Raw genomic sequence first — 15,757 nt, 5'->3', positions numbered from 1 at the left:
TGGGAACTTTCTTGAAGGCTGTGGTTTTACTCTGTGGAGGGTTAGACACCTGATTGAGTTATCTTTTGATAATGAAAATGAAATGCTCGCTGAAGGCAAAAAGGACGGTGTGAAGGGCTTAAGGAAATCAGGGACCAAAGTCTGGGAAGGTGGAGTCCAGAAGTGCCAGAGAGCCTAAAGAAAAAGAGTGTAAACTCAGCAGCAGGAATTACTGACTGAAAATCAGGCAATTCCTGTGACAGTGTGGAAAGAAACTTTTGTCTTTTGCAATTGTGAGGATGAAACAGATGAAAACCTAATATTGATTAATGATTAGAACCTAACAACAGAAAATTGTGTAACCTAATTATGAAAACCTAAGGAATCTAATAACCAAGTGTGATCAGAACTTTCCTGCCAAACTCCTACGACGGATGCGAGGAGAAAATTATCGGAGAAGGAACCCGAATCTGGAATGTCAGGACAAGGGCAGCATGGGAAATGTTGTGGCTGAACAGGGCATGGAACAGGGACGAAAATGCCAATTTCTTTATATATATATTTTAACTTTGTTTTTAGGGGCACCTCGGTGGCTCAGTCGGTTAAGTGTCCGACTCTTTTTTTTTATAAAGATTTTATTTATTTATTTGACAGAGAGACAGGCAGCGAGAGAGGGAACACAAGCAGGGGGAGTGGGAGAGGGTGAAGCAGGCTTCCCACTGAGCAGGGAGCCCGATGTGGGGCTCGATCCCAGAACGCCGGGATCATGATCTGAGCTGAAGGTAGACGGTTAACGACTGCGCCACCCAGGTGCCCCTAAGTGTCCTACTCTTGGTCTCTGCTACCCCATCCCTCTCGGCCAGTGGTTCTTGGCCTTTTGTGCCATCTCCTCCCTTGCCAGTTATCAAGATAACTTTTTTTTTAATTTTAAAAATTATTTATTTTCTTTCAAGATAATTTTTTCCTTTCTTAAGTAGGCTCCACACCCAGCATGGAGTCCAATGCAGGGCTTGAACTCAAGACCCTGGGATTAAGACCTGAGCCGAAATCAAGAGTCAGACACTTAATCGACCGAGCCACCCAGGCAAGAAAAATTTTAATGCATAACACAAAATATGGAGGATACAGAGGAAGCCAGTTACATGGACATGCAGTTCTTCCCGTGTGCCCTTTGGGGCTGATGGGCTGTTTGCAGAGTGGTCTCCCAATATAGAGCAATATGCAATTCCAAAGGGACTGAGGAATTGCCAAGGAGACAGTCTGTGGCAATGAGGTCCTCCCGGGGTGGGGCATTCTCAGAGCACACTTGAACTTGGTCCTGCCTGAAGGAGAATTTGTTGCTGGTTCTCTGTTGGGCAGGCAGGATGTGCTCATGAAAGGATCCACATTGGCTCCTCTGGGCCCCTTATTCTCCCTAGTGTGCCCAGTCATGCCCACAGCCCAGTCTCGCCCTCAGTCATGTCCCTTGTCAGGCCCTGTGGCCCTCCCCTCAGCCATCTCACACATGACTGGTCACAAACAATCTTTCATCTCTTCTTGGCCAGCTGTCTTGGCCTTCACTTCCTCCTCTGACATCTGAATCCCTCCAGGAAGTTTCTCTGGGTGTCTGAGTGGCTCTGTGTCTCTCCCCTTGCCCCACAGCTGGCCAGGACTGGGGTCTCCAGAGGTCCCCTCCCCCTGCCCTCACCCCAACCCATGTCTCCTGCCATGGTGGGGCGCAATCTCACATTCCAGTCTGCCTTAGCCTGGCCTGTTCCTGCGGACTTTGGGTTTCCTTATTGATCTGAAATTCTTCTCCTGTCATGTGGTTTTTCAAATTTGTTCAAGGGGCCAGAAGTTGCTTTGAAATATCACTGGCTGAACTGTTTCCTTCTGAGTTAGTTGGTTTTACTTCCATGACCAAGTGTCAAAGACAGTATTTTCACGTATTGTGCACCCAATTCAGCATGAGAAAAACTTTGAATCAGAGAGAGAAGCAAAGGTCCATGGGGCTTATCCAGGCCAGTTTCTCCCTGGGGAGCTCAAGGTAAGGACAGAATCTGAACTTAGCCACCTTCCTTGAAGCTCAGGAGTGAGCCGGCAATGTCCCTTCCTATAGCCAGAGCTTTTGAGAATTATTTTTAGTGGGTTAAGCAGGATTCTGAGGAACACCATTCCATACTTCTAACCCCTCTTTCTCTTCCATTGGGTCTTCAACATGCTATGTCCCCTCTTCTCGAGGTTCCTTGGCCCTTCTCTTGCTCATTGCTGGTGAGTAGAACACAGGAAGCACTGAATGCTTAGTCCAGGTAGTAGGTGAACCCTCTGAGCACGTCAGGGCACTCCTCCTCCAGGCAGGCCTCAGCCACTGCCCTGGGATGTTCTCTGATTCCCACTTCTGCTTGCTGTCCAGGGCTACAGGGTCCAAGGACACTCAGGCTGGGATTTCTTTGTTGAATTTGACGAATCTGTCCATTGAGGTAGGCATAGCTCCAGAACACTACTCTGCTTTTTTTCTTTGTTTTTACTCTAGAGCTCTCAATCTGACATTCCCCAGAAGGTACAAGACCCTGAACGCAGGACCACCCCCCACAGTCTCACTTCCTGCTTTGTTCATGGCATTGTCTCCGTCTCTGTTGTGTTTTTAAAATTTTTTTATTACTGACTTTATCCTATAAAGCTATAAAAGCAGTTGAGGGTTGATTTATTTTTTTGTGTAAAATAAATTTCCGGGGGGGCGCCTGGATGGTTCAGTCCATTGAGCATCCAGCTCTTGGTTTCAGCTCAGGTCATGATCTCGGGGTCGTCAGATTGAGCCCCGCGTCGGGCTCTGCGCTCAGCACGGAGTCTGCTTCAGATTCTCTCTCCCTCTCAAGTAAGTAAGTAAGTAAGTAAGTAAGTAAGTAAGTAAATAAGTAAGTAAATAAATAAAATCTTTAAAAAAATAATAAAATAAATCCCCAGGGGCACCTGGCTGGCTCAGTCGGTGGAGCACGTGACTCTTGATCTCAGGGTTGTGAGTTTGAGTGCCACATTGGGGTAGAGATTACTTAGAAAAAAATCTTTAAAAGATTGTTTTCCACATCGTTACTTCCAATTACAGGATCTTTCCGCAGTTCCTTCCTTTTTCTGTCAACCATTTCCCAGTGAAAATTCTTTACTTAAGACAGTAAGTACTCTTTCTTTTTCTTTCTTTCTTTCTTTCTTTCTTTCTTTCTTTCTTTCTTTCTTTCTTTCTTTTCTTTTCTTTCTTTCTTTCTTCTTTCTCTTCTTTCTTCTTCTTTTCTTTTCTCTTTCTCTTCCTCTTCTTCTTCTTAGAAAGAGACAGAGAACAAGCAGAAGGAGAGGGAGAGAGAGAATCCTAAGCAGCACAGAGCCTGATGTGAGGATTGATCTCACAACCCTGAGATCGTGACCTGAGCAGAAATCAAGAGTCGGATACTTAACCGACTGAGCCACCCAGGTGTCCCAAGATAATAAGTATTTTTTTAATGCCTGGTTTATGCAAAGTAATATGGTTTACAAAATACTTTTTCTTTATTTTTCACACAATGATTTGCTTAAATTTTAGCTGGTTATTTTGGAGATGTTTACCTCCATGTCTCTGGATCAAATGCTTTCTTGATATTTCAGTGTCAGGCATTATATAGATATCCTGGAAGAGATGATCTACTTTCTTCCCTTTGCCAGCCTCCATCACACACTTCCATCTCCCATGACCCATTCTCCTAATATAAATATTAAATATAAAAACTTAGATCTATTTCATTGTTTTCATTATTATGACTATGTAATAACTTTACAGCTCTGCTATGCAGTCAACTATAATTATTTTACTTTTCCACAGAAACTTTTGTTTCCAATGGAGCTAAATTCATTACCATTCTATATTCGTATTCAATGGCAAACTCCTCACCAATCATATTAATCTCATCTCAACATGTGCAGAGAGTCACCAAAGATCAGTGTGTTAGCACCTGTTGGATGCAATCCTGCCTCACCAGTAGGAGCAATCATCTTGTGAGTTGCAGAGCTCACATGGACAACTGGTTAACCCAGCACAGAGGTGGGGGGTCAGGGGTGCTGTTGGGCAGGGCAATCTGCCAAGGTCCTTGAGCTTGAGCTTCCTGCATATTCTTACTGGGCATGGCAAGAATGCCAAGCCTTGTGTGATCTTTACCTGGGCCATTTCTCAGGGTAGTGTTTGCAGTGAGTGACCTTAAGAGATGACCTTTGGAAAAAGATCAGACTCATGACCGCTCACTAGGAAAGCATGCATTCCGCAGGTTCAGTGTTCCTTGACTGTACCACAAGCCTACTGCCTATAAAGCATCCACTCGGATCCTTTAGAGTTACTGTCTGGGATTTAGGGGTGCGGGGTAACCCTGGCCAACACGATGCTCATACTGCTTGCTGTGTCATGACCAACAGTCCTTTGTCTATGTCCCAGAGCTCTTCTGTTTTCTGCCAGCGTCCATGAAACTGTAACAGGTTAATTTGTGGGCTCTAGTAGGGTTAAATTCCAAACTCTGACAAGCACCTGCCTCAGGGGATGATCCCACACCCCTCCCGTCTGCATTTGGATCCCCACTGGCAGAGGGGATTTTGTGCGCCAAGGTGATCAACCCACCTGTGTGCTCTGGTCTTGGTGGAGGGGGGTTGAGCAGGGAAGGCCCCTCTTGCATCTGTATGCATTGTGCAATTTGGGGAAAGCCGGTCTACCACTGCAGGGCAAAAAGGATGATCCAGCCCTCACTGCTGGCCTCTCGGGGCTGCGGCGGACCCGTACACCTAATGCCTTTACTTCAGTAAGGTCCAAGACACACATTTCCGCTTGGATGGGTGTTTCTTGAGTCTTAGAGGTAATATCCCATTTGCCACAAGAGGGAGCTTATCCATGGGCTCGGAGAGAGAAAACAGATCTGCAGAAGCTCCTGAATCAGTTGAACAGAATTTACTTTTGATATCCTGTGAATATTGAGGGAACCAGACACAACAACAATGTTCGTAGGCATTCCAAAATCAAATAAAAATTATTTTTAATCTTTATAGTATTTGCAATTTTTCTTTCCATTCAAGTTAAGAGTTTGACTGTCCAGTTGTGTGGTTGTAGAGCGATTATGTCTGCTTCTTTATTCTTTTACTATTCGCCCCCTCCCCCCAAATTCCAGAGTTCCTCATCACCCCCACCCATTTTCAGTAATGCTCCATTATTCTATCCTCTCTGAACAGCCACTCTCTGGGATCAATATAATCCCTACATAGGGCTGCCTCTTCCCTCCTTCTGATTATTCAAAACAGTAACCCCTAATATGGTGAAAGTTTTGGTTAATGATCCAGGTTTCACAGACAGCATGTCTGGGTTTGATGCCCAGCTCCACCACCACCTGCTAAATTTGTGACCTTCAGCAAATTACTTAATTCCTCTGTGCTTCAATTTCCTCATTGCTAAAATGGATATTATAGTAATAGCTTTATCATGGAGGTGTTTTTTAGTGAGACTTAAATAAGATCACAGGTACCTGGTACATAGTCCTTGCTTGGTAAATGCCATCTATTATAATGACCTAGTTTCTCCCTCTTCCTCTCTTTATCCATCACCTCTGTTACTAATGACTTCTGAACACAACTTTTCTGTTCCAGGCAACGTCCTTCCCAGTCCTCTGTGCCTTAATCACTCCTACTCAGGAGACATGGTCCAGGCTCTTCCCGATTCATCCTCCTGCAGTTTCTCTGCTGCTTTTGGGGCTTTTTGTTCCCTAATCCCACTCTTTGCCCCTAATTTTGTGCCTTGGTATCAACAACTTATGGGGTCTGAGGAACTGTCCCCTTGTCTGGCTTTTCATCTGGCAGTCTGTATGACCCACAGAATTATGTATCTGAGTCTGTTTCCTCTTATGCAAAATGGCCCGGAGGATCCTTAGGGTTCCATGTGGCTGTAATAGTCAATGGAAAGGAATTCATTCAGGGAAAACTCCGAATGGACTATGAACTCTGGACTGTGTTTACTGAGAAAGTTCTAGACGCTGAGCAATGTCCTTGGCGATGGGGGAACAGGGTGGATCAAGAGACACCCCATCCCTTGTCCACATGCACCTGACATGGGCTAGTTTTTAAAATTGGAATTCTCGCAATAACGTGAGAGGAGTTATTGATGCCAAGGAGCCCAGATAATGAAGTCACTTGATTAAACCACCGTGAAGTATCCAGTGACTAGCAGAGTCACCACAGGGACCCTGGCCAGAATGACCCCAAAGTCGGCTCATTTTCTACCCACCAACCCTGGGCAGGGGTGAGTCTGATGCTTTCTAAAGCAGGATCAGCCTCACATGGGCAGGGGTGTGGTCAGATGTACCTGGATAAGAGCTGACTCTGACACCCCTTCCCATGTGAGGGCTGAGGCCTGGAAGTGAGAATGGGAATATGATGGGGAAGGAGGAAAGGAAACGCATTGTGGGGTGGGGGGTGCAGAGTGTCTGCATGTTTCTCCTTGTGTCTCCTGTTGATCATTGGGGCTCTGATGTTTCTTTCCTGCTAACTCCCGTTTTCATGCCTACTAGGGATTGCCCCTTGAGCTTGTGAAAACAGCACAGCGCTCAGTTTACTGGCTTTTGCTGTCCTTGGAATAGGCCATGATGTCTTTCAAAGATGTCCTTCCTGGTCTTATGAGCTTGGCTTTCCTCCCGTCCTCTATCCTCACCACTTGGCTCTAGGGCCCCAGGGGCTTTGTGCCTTTATGATCATGGAGAAAGAAGGTCTGATTGTTGGCGGGGGGCAGTGGCCTAAAACTTGGGGAAGACTTCACTAGATCTGGAAAATCCTGTGTAAAGAAAGTCACAGAGTAAGGACCTGCCAAAGCGGAGAGGACTTTGAGGTATGGGTCAACTGTGAGTCCCACTGTGGGGCAGCAGAAGGTCAAGAAGGAAAAACTCGGTGTTGAGGATCCACAGTTGCTTGTGGCCTCCGGTGCCCAGGCTTTCCTTTCTGTCAGCCTCGCAGCATTGCATGCTTGCATGGGCAAGAGCTTGCCCTTATGGTACAGAGTGCAGGAAGGAGAATATTCTGGAAATGCTGGTAATGAGCCAGATGGGGTCAGCATGGAATAAAAACCAGGATGCTGCCTCTGTATTGCCAGTTCTTTGAGTAAACTTGCTGCTAAACTGAATTCTTGCCATACTGGTGAGGAATGCATTTGTTGACTATTTGTAAATGTTACAGATTTTTAATTTCAAGAAATTATTAGTTTATATTTTTGTTTCCTCCAGATTTTCACTGATGGTGGGCGCAGCAACTGGCTTAGCTCTCTTCTCTCCAGGTCGGGCAGTATCCCAGGAGCAGTGCTCCTGTATTCAATTTTCTGGGCAGATGTTTTCCTTCTTGTTCTGATGCTTTCCATCTGCTGACCCCTCCTCAACCCTTGTCCCTAGTGATCTCTCACTCTCCTCAAAACCAGATAGTGACATCCAGCTGTGGAAAAGGAGGGAAGGAGAGAAGAAAGGTTTTCTCCTCCCATCAGAGTGGATACAGAGATGCCAGGCTTCCACACTTCTTTCTCCTCCCTGCCCTTGGGTGATCGCTGCACACTGCTGCTCCAGGTTGTGGCACATGCCATCAACATATGGCTGTGGGAGGAGGCTGGTCTCATTTGGTGGGAAGAGGAGAGACAAAGAGGGCACTATGTGGTGGAATAAAGGAGTGGGATGAGAGCTCTCTTAACCCTCAAGGGCTTCTTTCCTGGCACCAGTCCTCAGAAACTTATTGTGAAAGAGAAGTTTGTCTGGGTGCTTTAGGGTCTTGTCAGAAGCTCAGAAATAACTAGGCAAAACCCCCCTCTTCCCAACCCCTGGCACCAAACATAGCCTCCTCTCCTGATACCCACACTGACCCGGGCACTGAGGACATTTATAAATGGAGCCATTGAGGAATCTGGAGAAATTCATCCAGCTTTGAAAAGTGTCCCTATTCTCTGGGCTCTGTGCACCTCCCCACTTTCCACCCCCACTTCAGACATTTAGACAAGGACTTTGGTCACTCTGGCTGGACCACCTGCATAGCCCTGAATATGGGGTCATAGCTCTTGGTTTCCAAGGAGATGATCACATGCTGTGAGCAAAGATGTGCTAACGGCACCTAACTCGGTGACTCCTCGAGAAGTGGTTTGGCAGATGGGGAAGAGTCTGAGCCTAGAGCTTCCTTTAGTTCCCATCTTATCCCGACCAGAAGTAAATGAAATAGAGACCAGAGCGGTGCCTGGGTGGCTCAGTCGGTTAAGCGTCTACCTTCGGCCGATCGAGTCCCGCATCTGGCTCCCTGCTCAGTGGGGAGTCTGCTTCTCCCTCTGCCCCTCCCACCCACTCATGATCCCCCTCTCTCAAATAAATAAATAAAATCTTGGGGCGCCTAGGTGGCTCAGTCGTTAAGCGTCTGCCTTCGGCTCAGGGCGTGATCCCGGCGTTCTGGAATCGAGTCCCACATCAGGCTCCTCCACTGGGAGCCTGCTTCTTCCTCTCCCACTCCCCCTGCTTGTGTTCCCTCTCTCGCTGGCTGTCTCTCTCTCTCTCTCAAATAAATAAATAAAATCTTTAAAAAATAAGTAAATAAATCTTAAAAAAAAAAAAAGGAATAAGGACCAGAAACACAATAGAAAAGATCAATGAAACTAAGAGCTGTTTTTTTGAAAAGATAAACCAACTTAACAAACCTTTAGCTAGGCTTACCAAGGAAAAAAGAGAGGACTCAAATAAAGTTACAAATGAAAGCAGAGATATTACAGCTGATACCACAAAAATACAAAGGAGCATAAGAGACTATTATGAACAACTATACATCAACAAATTGGACAATGTAGGAGAAATGGATAAATTTCTAGAAACTCAATACAATCTACCAAATCTGAATCATGAATAGAAAATCTGAATAGACCAATAGTAAGTAAGGAGATTGAATCAGTGACGAAAAACCCCTCAATAATAAAGTCTAGGACCAGATGGTTTCATGGGTGAGTTCTACCAGAAATGAAAAAAAATTAATGCCAGTCCTTCTCAAACTCTTACAAAAAATAGAAAAGGGGGAAATACTTCCAAACGCATTTTATAAGGTTACCATGACCTTGATACCAGAACCAGATAAGGACGTTACAAGAAAATAAAACTATAGGGGCGCCTGGGTGGCTCAGTCGTTAAGCGTCTTTCTGCCTTCGGCTCAGGGCCTGATCCCAGCATTCTGGGATCGAGCCCCGCGTCGGGCCCCCTGCTCAGCAGGAAGCCTGCTTCTCCCTCTCCCACTCCCCCTGCTTGTGTTCCCTCTCTCTCTGCCTCTCTCTCTGTCAAATAAATAAATAAATAAAAATCTTTAAATAAAAAAGAAAACTACAGACCAATATCCCTAATGAACATAGATGCAAAAATTCTCAACAAAATAACTAGCAAACCAAATTCAACAGCAAATTTAAAGGATTATACACCAGGACCAAGCGGGACCTATCCCTGGGATGCAAGGTCGGTGCAGTGTATACAAACCAATAAATGTGATACAATCGCATTAAAAGAATGAAAGACAAAAGTCATATGATCATCTTAATAGAGAAAAAGCATTTGACAAAATTCAGTGTCCTTTCATGACAAAAACTCTCAACAAATTGGGTATAGAAGGAACATATCTCAACATAATAAAGGCCATAAATGATACACCCTTGGCTAACATCATACTCAACAGTGATAGGGCTGAATGCTTTCCCTCTAAGACTGGAAACAAGTAAAAGATGCCCATATCACCATTCCTTTCAGCACAGTAGTGGAGATCCTAGTCAGAGAAATTAGGCAAGAAAAAGAAATAAAAGGCATCCAAATGGAAAGGCAGAAGTAAAACTGTTTCCATTTGCTGATGACATGATCCTGTGTATAGAAAAACCTAAAGACTCCACCAAAAACCTGTTAGAACTAATCAATGAGTTCAGTAAAGTGGCAGGATACAAAATCAACATCCAAAAATGAGTTGTGTGTCTATATACTAATAATGAACTAGATGAAAAGGAAATAAACAATTCCACAAGATACTTGTGAATAAATTTAAGCAAGGAACTGAAAGATCTATATATAAAAAACTATGACTTTGATACATGAAACTGAAGACATGGATAATTGGAAATATACCCTATGTTCATGGATTGGGAGAGTTAATATTGTTAAAATGTCCACACTACCCAAATCTGTCTATAGATTCAATGCAATCCCTATCAAAATGCTAACAGTATTTTTCATAGAAATAGAAAAAAACAAAGGCCTACGATTTGTATGGAACCACAAAAGACCCCAAACAGCCAAAGCAATCTTGAGAAAGAACAAAGCTTGAGGCTTCACACTTCCTGATTTCAAGCCACATCATGAAGTTTATAGTAATCAAAAGAGTAGAGAACTGGCATTAAAAACAGACACATTGACCAATGGAACAGAATCAAGAGCCCAGAAATAAACCCATGCCTATATGGCCAATTAATATTTGATAAGAAAGCCAAACATACTCACTGAAGAAAGGATAGTCTCTTTAATAAATGGTATTGGAAAAACTGAATATTCACTTGCAAAAGAATGAAACTGGACCTCTATCTTACTACACTGCTCACAAAAATTAACTGAAAATGAATTAAGGACCTAAACATAAGACCTGAAACTATAGCATTCCCAGGAGAAAACATAAGGAAAAACTCCTTGACATTTATCTTGGCTATGATTTTTTGGATGTGACACCAGAAATACAAGCAACAAAAGCAAAATAAATTAGTGGGAACATCAAAGTCAAAGGTTTCTGCACCGCAAAAGAAACAATCGGCAAGATGAAAACATAATCTATGGAAGGCGAGAAAATATTTGCAAACTCTAATAATGGGTTAATATCCAAAATATAAAAGCAACTCATATAAGTTACTAGCAAAAACACCCCCCAAACAAGCCAATTTAAAAATGTGCAGAGGGAGGCACCTGGCTGGCTCAGTCAGAAAAGCGTGCGACTCTTGACCTCAGGGTTATGAGTTCAAGCCCCATGTTGGGTGTAGAGATTACTAAAAAAATAAATAAATAAACTTTACCATGTACAGAGGACTTGAATAGACTTTTTTCCCCCAGAGAAGATATACAAATGGCCAACAAATATACCAAAAGGTGCTCAACATTACTGATCATCAGGGAAATGTTCATGAAAATCACCTCGCACCTGTTAGAATGGCGGTTATGAAAAAGACAAGGGATGATAAATGTTGGTTTGAATGTGCAGAAAGAGAACCCTGGTGCACTGTTGGTGGGAATTTAAATTGGTATGGCCACAACGGAAAAGAGTATGGTGGTTTCTCAAAAAAATGAAAAACAGAAGTATATTATTATTTAGCAATTCCACGTCTGGGTATATATCCAAAGAAAGTGAAATCAGGATCTCAAAGAGATATCTGCACTTCCATGTTCACTGCAGCGTTATTTACAATAGCCAAGTGTGGAAACAACTTAAATGTCCATCTGTGGATGAACAAATGAAGAAGATGTGATACACACACACACACACACACGCACGCACACACACACTGAAATATTATTCAGCCATAAAAAGGAAGGACATCCTGCTGTTTGCAACATGGATGGACTTTGAGGGCATTATGCTAAGTGAAATGAGCCAGACAGAAAAAGACAAATACTGCATGCTCTCACATATATGTGGAATCTAAAAACCTTGAACTCATAGAAACAGAGAGTAGCATGGTGGCTGCCAGGGGCTGAGGGGTGAGGGACATGGGGAGATTTGGTCAAGGGGTACAATCAGGGGTGCCTGGGTGGCTCAGTCATTAAGCATCTGCCTTTGGCTCAGGGCGTGATCCCAGGGTCCTGGGATCGAGCCCCACATTGGGCTCCCTGCTCGCTGGTAGCCTGTCTTCCTCTCCCACTCTCCCTGCTTGTGTTCCCTCTCTCGCTGGCTATCTCTTTCCGTCAAATAAAAAAAATCTTTAAAAAAAAGGGGGTACTATCAGTTATAAGATGAGTAAGTGACTATAGTTAACAATATTGTACTGTATACTTGAAAGTTGCTGTGAGGAGAACTTTAATGTTCTTGCCATAACATCAACAACAAAAATGGTAATTATTAACTGTGAGATAAAGGATGTGTTAACTAACCTTACTGTGGTAAACATTCTGTAATATACATGTGTATTAAGTCATCACATTGTATACCTTAAGTCACACACTATTATATGTCAATTATACCCCAATAGTTGGGAAGAAAGGGCTGGAAAGTATATGGAGAAAATGGAAAATCTACATTGCCATTGGGAATGTAAAATGTTGCCACCACTTTGGAAAACAATTTGTCAATTCTTGAAAAAGTTAAACACTGATTTTCTATAAATGAAGACATGTTCACACAAAAGCTTATAGACAAATATTCACAGTGGCATTATCCAAAAAGGGGCACAACCAAAATGTCCATTAACTGATGAATGAATAAATAAGAATGGTATATCCACGTGACAGAATATTATTTAGCAATAAAAAGGAAAAGTCCTGATACTACACACTGGTTGAAACTTGGAAACATTATGCTAAGTGAAAAGAGCTAGCTAGTCACAAAAGGCCACATATGATTCCATTTATGTTGTAAAGCCTAGAAGAGGAAAATCTATAGAGATGGAAAGTAGGTTGATGGTTGCCTTGGGGTGGGCATAAGGGAGCAGAGATGGGGAGTTACTATCAGTGGGTACAGGGTTTCTTTTTGGTGTGATGAAATTTTCTAAGATTACACAGTGGTGACGCACAACATTTTGAATATACTCCACCCCATGGAACGCAGACTTAAAGGGTGGATTTTATGGCATGTGAATTATATCTCAATAAAGTGGTTATAAAAACGGTAAATGGACAGCCAACTTTGGGGTATGGTGTAATAAATACAATCAAAAGAGATCAAGAAAAGCCGCCTTAATGCAAATCCATAAGCTCCCAACAGGTTTCTGAGCCGAGTTTGTTCTGAGCACTGTTAGTTTTAATAAGTTAGACTGAGAGCCTGCCGACTGAAGACGCAGTGGGATCCGTGTGGGCGGAGTCTGCAACACTGTGTCAGCTGTACGCTGTGGTGATTCCCTGAGCTCCTCCCCATAGTAACCTACAGCCATTTCCTCAAAGAAGCCACACAACAGGGAAGGGGGATACTGAAATCTGAGGACGGCTGGATACATGATTTGACTTGACACTGACAAGCCTGAGGACGCTCCATCATAATGCATATGGAGGTCTGGCAGTAAGTGGAGCCCTGGTCCAGTTCTCTCTCCCAGTACATCTTACAGTCACCACTCGCTCTGCAGACCCATCTGGTAGTCATTTCCCATGTTCCAGAACGTATAAGCTTAGCATGTGCCTAAATCTAACATAGATTCCTTGATCAATGGAGTAACACTATTACAGTTGACCCTTCAAACCTATGTCGTTTGGGTTTGAACTGCGTGGGTCCACTTACATGAAGATTTTTTTTTTCATTGCAATATTTTTTATTTTTTAAAATTTCAAATAAATTAACATAAAATGTATTATTAATTTCAGAGGTAGAGGTCAGTGATTCATCAGTCTTATAGAATACCCAGGGCTCATTACATCACATGCCCTCCTTAATGTTCATCACCCAGTTACTCCATCCCCCCACAGAACTGGAATGTTTTTCCATTTCTTTCCCACTATGATTAGGAGTCTTTTATGGTTTGTCTTCCTCCCTGATTTCATCTTGTTTTATTTTTTCTCTCTTCCCCTATGATCCTCTGTTTTGGTTCTTAAATTCCACATGAGTGAAAGCATATGATAACTGTCTTTCTCTGATTGACTTATTTCGCTTAGCATAATACCTTTTAGTAAATCCACGTTGTTGCAAATGGCAAGATTTCATTTTTTTGAAAGCTGAGTAGTATTTCATTGTGTGTATGTGTATATATATACATACATATATACACACACATATACACCACATCTTCTTCATCCATTCAACTGTTGATGGACATTTGGGCTCTTTCCATAGTTTGGCTATCGTGGACCCTGCTTCTATAAACATTGGGGTACACGTGCCTCTTTGGTTCAGTTCATTTGCACCTTTGGGGTAAATACCCAGTGGTGCAATTGCTGGGTCATAGAGTAGCTCTATTTTCAACTTTTTGAGGAACCTCCATACTGTTTTCCAGAGTGGTTGCACCAGCTTGCTTTCCCACCAACAGTGTAAGAGTGTTCCCCTTACTCCGCATCCTCGCCAACATCTGTTGTTGCCCGACTTGCTAATTTTAGCCATCTGACTGGTGTGAGGTGGTATCTCATTGTGGTTTTGATTTGTATTTCCCTGATGCTGAGGGATGTTGAGCATTTTTTCGTGTGTCTGTTGGCCATTTGGATGTCTTCTCTGGAGAAATATCTGCTCATGTCTTCTGCCCGCTTCTTGATTAGATTACTTGTTCTTTGGGTGTTGAGTTTGATAAGTTCTTTATAGATTTTGGATACTAGCCCTTTATCTGATAAGACATTTGCAAATATCTTCTCCCATTCTGTCAGCTGTCTTTTGGTCTTGTTGACTGTTTCCTGTGCTTTGCAAAAGCTTTTTATCTTGATGAAGTCCCAATAGTTCGTTTTGGCCTTTGTTTCCCTTGCCTTTGGAGATGTGCTAGCAAGAAGTTGCTCTGGCTGAGGTCAAAGAAGTTTCTCCCTGTGTTCTCCTCTATGATTTTGATGGATTCTTGTCTCACATTTAGGTCTTTCATCCATTTTGAGTTTTTCTTTGTGCGTGGTATAAGAAAATGGTCCCGTTTCATTCTTTGCACCATTTGTTGAAGAGACTGTCATCTTTCCATTGAATATTCTTTCCTGCTTTGTTAAAGATAAGTTGACCATAGAGTTGAGGGTCCATTTCTGGATTCTCTATTCTGTCCCATTGATCTATGTGTCTGTTTTTGTACCAGTACCACACTGTCTTGATGATTACAGCTTTGTAATAGAGCTTAGTCTGGCATTGTGATGCCACCAGCTTTGGTTTTCTTTTCAAACATTCCTTCGGTTATTTGGGGTCTTTTCTGGTTCCATACAAATTTTAGGATTATTTGTTCCAGCTCTGTGAAAAAGTTGATGGTAATTTGATAGGGATTCCATTGAATGTGTAGATTGCTCTAGGTAGCATAGACATTTTAACAATATTTGTTTTTCCAATCCATGCGCATGGAACGTTTTTCCATTTCTTTGTGTCTTCCTCAATTTCATGAGTGTTCTACAGTTTTCTGAGTACAGATCCTTTGCCTCTTTCGTTGGGTTTATTCCTAGGTATCTTATGGGTTTTGATGCAATTGTAAATAGGAATGACTCCTTAATATCTGTTTCTTCTGTCCCATTGTTTGCATATAGAAATGCAACCGATTTCTGTGCACTGGTTTTTATATCCTCTCACTTTGCTGAATTCCTGTATGAGTTCTAGCAATTTTGGGGTGGAGTCTTTTGGGTTTTCCACAGAGTATCATGTCATCTGTGAAGAGTGAGAGTTTGAATTCTTCTCTGCTGATTTGGATGCCTTTTATTTCTTTTTGTTGTCTGATTGCTGAGGCTAGGACTTCTAGTACTATGTTGAGTAACAGTGGTGAGAGGGGGGATCCATGTCGTGTTCCTAACCTTAGGGGAAAAGCTCTCAGTTTTCACCATTGAGAATGATATTCACTGTGGGCTTTTCATAGATGGCTTTTATAATATTGAGGTATGTTCCCTTTATCTCTACACTGTGAAGAGCTTTAATCAAGAAAGGAGCAGTA

Source organism: Ailuropoda melanoleuca, chromosome 10 (genome assembly GCF_002007445.2).
Source record: "Ailuropoda melanoleuca isolate Jingjing chromosome 10, ASM200744v2, whole genome shotgun sequence".
Classification (NCBI taxonomy): Eukaryota; Metazoa; Chordata; class Mammalia; order Carnivora; family Ursidae; genus Ailuropoda; species Ailuropoda melanoleuca.
The sequence above is the reverse complement of the archived record's forward strand: the minus strand, read 5'-3'. Positions refer to the sequence as shown.